This window comes from Hemitrygon akajei, chromosome 23 (genome assembly GCF_048418815.1).
Source record: "Hemitrygon akajei chromosome 23, sHemAka1.3, whole genome shotgun sequence".
In the NCBI taxonomy this organism is placed as follows: Eukaryota; Metazoa; Chordata; class Chondrichthyes; order Myliobatiformes; family Dasyatidae; genus Hemitrygon; species Hemitrygon akajei.
The window spans coordinates 65,629,491-65,635,490 of NC_133146.1; the positions used below are offsets into that span (position 1 = coordinate 65,629,491).

Here is a 6,000-nt window from a genome sequence, read left to right on the forward strand (position 1 = left end):
AGTTTAGTCTTGTCAAGTTAATTGCCATGTGTCTGGTGTTCTATGGTTATTTAAAGGGTACTCTCATTGTACTCTGTAAGCGAAGTGTGTGTATGCATGAGCATGTATGTTTGGGAGAAGTATTTGTTTCACTGTGTCACTCGGTTGTGCATCCAATGACCCATTAGTATTACTATCTCTGAGCTCTTGTTTCCTTCTCTTCATAGGGGGTCTGGCATTCCTCTGCTCTCAGGGATGAGTCATCAGCAACGCTTAACATAATGGCCAGTCGTCCTCCGCACCTGGGTTGAATCGCAGCCCGCGACCACCGTAACAGGGAAAGTCTGCCATTCCTCTGCACTTGGGTCCAGTCCTGTGACATCTGGACTGCTGGTGTGATGTTGCACAGTATTAAAGGAGATCTGAATGAAAGGCAGTTGAAACTTAGAGTCATGCAATAACCATTAACGATGTCACAATACAACCAATGGTACAAGTCACCTATATCCACTACCAGCAACTTTTAACTATTAACCATGCAACACGTGTCTAGTTCAGATATGGCATTTGATGCCCCTACTAGAATCTTTTCCATTTATGGTCACTGTGACCCTCTGATTCACCAACCAAACCCAACCTGCCACATATACCATTCAGATGTATAAAACACACTTCATGCCAATGAATTCTGAACACTTGTTCTGGTCTCTGGCACTCTGACACTGTTTCCATCCATTGTCTCAGGCAGAACCAGGTTGTACTCACAGATGTGTTCAGATGTATCGCACAGACACAGGCCACTTTATCTCTCTACACTTAAATAAATTCCCCCAAATTCTACGACCCTACATACTAGTGGCAATTGACAATGCCCAGTTAACCAACAAACCTGCAAATATTTATGGAGTAGAAGGAAACAGGAGTATCCAAAAGAAATCCATGTGGTCACAGGGAGAATCTGCAAACTCCACACAGACCAGGTCAGAATTGAACTTGGGGTTCTTGCTGTTGTCCCACTCTCCTGTCAATGGCTTTGACAATTTATTAATCAAATATATTGACTTAAACAAATTTTGAAAACAATCAAAAAATGAAATTAAAGCATTAATAAATTTATTTAATTAGAATCAGGTTTATTATTGACATTGCCATGAATTTTGCTGCTTTGGGCAGGCACTATAGGGCAATGCATAAGGAATTATTATAAGTTACAATAATAAAAAATAAAATAAACAGTGCAAAAGAGAAATAGTGAAGTCGTGTTCATGGGTACATGGACATTTAGAAATCTATGAGCATAAGGGAAGAAGCTGTTTCTAAAACACAGAGCGTAAGTGTTTAGACTCCTCTACCTCCTTCCTGAAGCAGAAATGAGAAGGAAAAATAACCTAAAATATAAAGTAAAAGAAATAAAATAAATAACCTATCTATGCTTAACTTTCAAACAAAAATCAGCAATTCACATTCAAATAAGAAAAAATCTGATGAAGAGTCTTGAAATGCTAACCTTGTTTCTCTTTCCACAAATGCTGCTCGGCCTGCTGTGTGTTTCCTGTATTTTCAGTTTTTAATATCAGTTTTCCAGTATCTGCAAGTTTTGTTTTGATATTTTGCTTTCCAATTAAATTCCATTCTGGGAAACCACCAGCAACTCAAAATCATCCTTCATCCCTTGCTAAATTTTGGTGTAGCACAAAAATCAACTGTATCAGTCCAAAATATTAAGCAAACCCTTAGTCAGGTAACAATGCTAAGATATTAGCAAAGCAACTAGCAACACAAAGCTGCACATCAACTCAGGAAAATGTCAGGTTGCCTTTTTGTATTAAACCTTACTCAGTGCTCCAACTGATAACCTCTTACTGTGAATGTCATTGGTGCCCACCAAAATTAGAGACCTCTCTTTCATCCTTGCTTCCTTCATCCAAAAAAAATGGAAAGAAATAAATGTCAGTAGTGAAGGTAAAGGAAGCTTCTGTAATCTGCATATTTTACAACATAGAAGTTATCTTTATAGGGGAAAACTGCAGATCCTTTTTCCTTTCATAAAGTAAATAATGACTTAGTTGCTGCCTTTTTGATTTGTGAGTTATCTATTGGAAATAATCAAATCTGCAATTGCTTATATTTTCAAAAACATCATTACTATTGAAATTCAGCATCAAAGTATGACCCCTTCAATAAATCTATCATTTGCCTTATTATCTTTGATATACCCAGCAATCACTTTGAAGAGAATGTCTGTCTTTGATCAGGGTGTGACTAAATGCTCTCTGGTTGAAGTGTATTAGATCCAGGTTTTAATAATAGGTTTTCATTTACCTTCACTTGATCCCAAACAACTTGAAGTTTAATCTACCTTGACTCTAGTGTGCAAATTTTTTCTTTAACGTGCGATGACTGCTACAAGTTTATAAATCCTCTGCCCTTCAGGAAAACAGCATTCAGTTTGCTCATCTTATAAATTAATACCAGTAACCTTGTTATCTTTTAGAAGTGAACAAACTGGAATGTCAAACCAACAGAGAGAATTGTCAATACTAAGCAATATCAAGTTCTCATTGGGTAAACTCAAGATTCAAGATTGTTTGATGTAATTTCCTGTAGACAAGTGTAAAAGAGAATGAAATAATTGTTACACCAGATTCAATGAAGCAAAACAACACAATAATATCAAGAAAACAGTAACAATAAAAACAATAAATATAAATACATAAGATAGCATATATACATAAACTGACTGTATGTCCATAAAATGACGCTAGGCACAGGGGTACCTGTACATAGGTGACTGACAGGAGATGATAAAGTAATGGTGTTGGGGGTTATGGAGGGATGGATTAGTGGGTGGAGGTGTTGATCAGCCTTCCTGCTTGGGGAAAGTGACTGTTTTTGAGTCTGGTGGTCCTGACATGGATACTACATAGCCTCCTCCCTGATTGATGTGGGGCAAACAGCTCATGAGCAGGGTGATTAGGATTGTTCATGTTGTTACTGGCCCTTATCTGGCACCTTTCTATAAATATATATATATATATAGCCTTGATGGTGAGTAGCCTGGTGGGTAGTTTTGACACATGTTGTAGGACCTTCCTGTCAAAGACAATGCAACGATGCAACTTGTTAAGGTGCTGTCTACTGTGCATCTGTAGAATGACATTTAAAACTAAAACTAAAATAATTAAATATTTTAATTATTAATCGTTGTGATGCCATTTCAAAAACTTCAGCCAAATGTATAATAGTAAACAGAAGAAAGTCTGCAGATGCTGGAAATCCAAAGCAACACACACAAAATGCTAGAGGAACTCAACAGGTCAGACAACATCTATGGAAATGAATAAACATCTGTCTTTTCAGGGCACCCGATAAAGGGTCTCAGTCTAAAATTTTTCCATAAATGCTGCATGACCTGCTGAGTTCCACCAATGTTAAGGATGTATAATAGAATGTTATTATGCTAAGGCTAAAAGACCTTAGAATAAATTACAAGAATAAGTTCATGTAAATGGCTTTAGAAATCTGTTAGTCCATAGATATTTTTTCCTCAGAGAATGAAACTTGAGGAATTGACTAAGGAGTATTGATCTGTCAAAAACAGACAAAACTGGTCTTTCTTTTCTTTTTCAATCTTTTTATTAAATTTTCAAAAAACAAATATATAGCGGTCATAATAGTACAAAGGGAGTGGGAGTACGTTGTTGGCAATTAACACATGTGAGTAGAGACTATAGGTAACACCAATATAATTAACCTCCCAAACTCTTAATATAGACAAGATACAAAGAAATAAAAAGATGGAAAAAAAACCCAAATGAAAAATAAAAAACTAAGTAAACTAAACTAAACTAAACTAAAACTAAACTAAACAAAGCTGGGCTATTCTATTATAGCAGATAAAGTCATTAATGTCATCAACTCCGCTCCTCTACTCAAATTAACAAATAATATAAAGGAATCGGAAAAGGTCAAATTACATTCTATGAAAGTATTGAATAAATGGCCTCTAAGTTTTTTCAAATTTAACCGAAGGATCAAAGGTACCACTTCTAATTTTTTCTAAGTTTAAACAGGATATGGTTTGGGAAAACCATTGAGAAGTAGTTGGAGGATTCATCTCTTTCCAATTCAATAAAATAGATCTTCTAGCCATTAAAGTAGCAAATGCAAACATCCGTCGAGCTGAAGAGGGCAGATCAATCATTGGTAAACTGAAAATTGTGGTGATAGGGTGAGGTTGTAAATCAATGTGCAAAACTATAGAGAATACATCAAAAATATCTTTCCAAAATTTTTCCAAAAGAGGACAAGACCAAAACGTACGAGTCAGAGAGGCTACATCAGAATGACATCTATTGCAGATCAGATTTATATAAGATTAAAAACAAGCTAATTTATCTTTAGACAAATGAGCTCTATGCACCACTTTAAATTGAATCAATGTATGTTTAACACAAATAGAAGAGAAGTTAACTAATTGAAAAATTTTCTCCCATTTCTCTATAGGTAAAGAAAGTTGAAGTTCCTTCTCCCATTCATTTTTAATTTTAGCGGATATATATGACTGTATTTTCATAATCATATCATAAATGGTTGCTATTAAACCCTTTTGATAAGGGTTTAAGCCTAAATTTTTTTCTGTGATATTGGTTGGATAAGAAATTGGAAAAGTAGGTAGCATTGTATTTAAAAAAACTCTGATCTGTAAGTATCTAAAAAAATGGGATCTGGGCAAATTATATTTATTAGACAACTGTTCAAAGGACATGAAATGGTTATCCAAAAATAAATCACAAAAACATATTATACCCTTTGTTTTCCATACCAAAAAGGCTTGATCCATAACAGAGGGTTGAAAGAAGAAAATAGATATAATAGGACTTGATGAAATAAATATACTCAAGCCAAAAAATGTACAAAACTGAAACCATATTCGTAATGTATGCTTAATTATTGGATTAACCATTTGTTTATTCAATTTAGAAAGAACAAAGGGAAGCGAAGTCCCTAAGATTGAAACCAATGAAAGTCCTTGTGCAGAATTACATTCAAGGTTAACCCATTGCGGAGTGACATTAATATCCACATCTTGTGTCCAAAATATTAAATATCAAATATTAATTGCCCAATAATAAAATCTTAAATTCGGCAGTGCCAAGCCATCGTTCTTTTTGGATTTCTACAAATACTTTTTACTTAACCTAGGATTTTTATTCTGCCATATATGACAATATTTTAGAGTCAATAGTATCAAAAAAGGATTTAGGAATAAAGATTGGTACCGCTTGGAAAAGATATAAAAATTTAGGTAAAATAATCATCTTAATAGCATTAATTCGACCAATTCAGTGATATAGATAGTGAAGACCATTTAGAAAGTGATTGTTTGACCTATTAAAGGTAAAAAATTGACATTAAATAAATCCTTATGTTTTTAATAATTTTAACACCTAGATAAGTAAAATAATTCGTAACCAATCTAAATAGTAAACGTCTTTAAATTGGAACTTGCTTATTTAAAGGGAAAAGTTCACTCTTATTAAGATTCAGTTTGTAACCAGAAAAGTTACTAAACTGAGCGAGCAGGGATATAACAGCAGGAATGGATTTCTCAGGATTCAAAATATATAGTAACAAATCATCTACATATAATGATAGCTTATGTATCACATTCCCATGAGAAATGCCAAGTATAGTAGATGAGTCACAAATAGCAATAGCTAGAGGTTCCAGGGCAATATCAAATAACAATGGGCTAAGAGGACAACCTTGCCTTGTGCCACAAAACAACTGAGAAAAAGGAGATCTTATATTATTGGTAAGTACTGAAGCTATAGGGGTATAATTTATCAATTTAATCCAAGATATAAATTGCAGGCTAAAATTAAATTTCTCATGCGTACTAAATAAGTATGGCCATTCAACTCTATCAAACACTTTCTTGACATCCAATGAGATGACACAATCTGGAGTTGTAGATGAGGGAGTATAAATAATATTCATTAATCTCCTAATACTAAA

At 34.2% G+C, this 6,000-nt stretch overlaps 1 long non-coding RNA gene across 1 annotated transcript in view; it reads left to right on the plus strand.

Annotated features, from left to right (window-relative positions):
- LOC140715515 (uncharacterized) overlaps positions 1-4,333 on the plus strand; it is a 210,327-nt gene extending 205,994 nt beyond the window's left edge. The window contains exon 3 of the long non-coding RNA XR_012096146.1: positions 207-4,333. This is a non-coding gene — a long non-coding RNA (uncharacterized lncRNA). The remainder of the gene's footprint in view (positions 1-206) is intronic.
- The last annotated feature ends 1,667 nt before the right edge of the window (positions 4,334-6,000 follow it).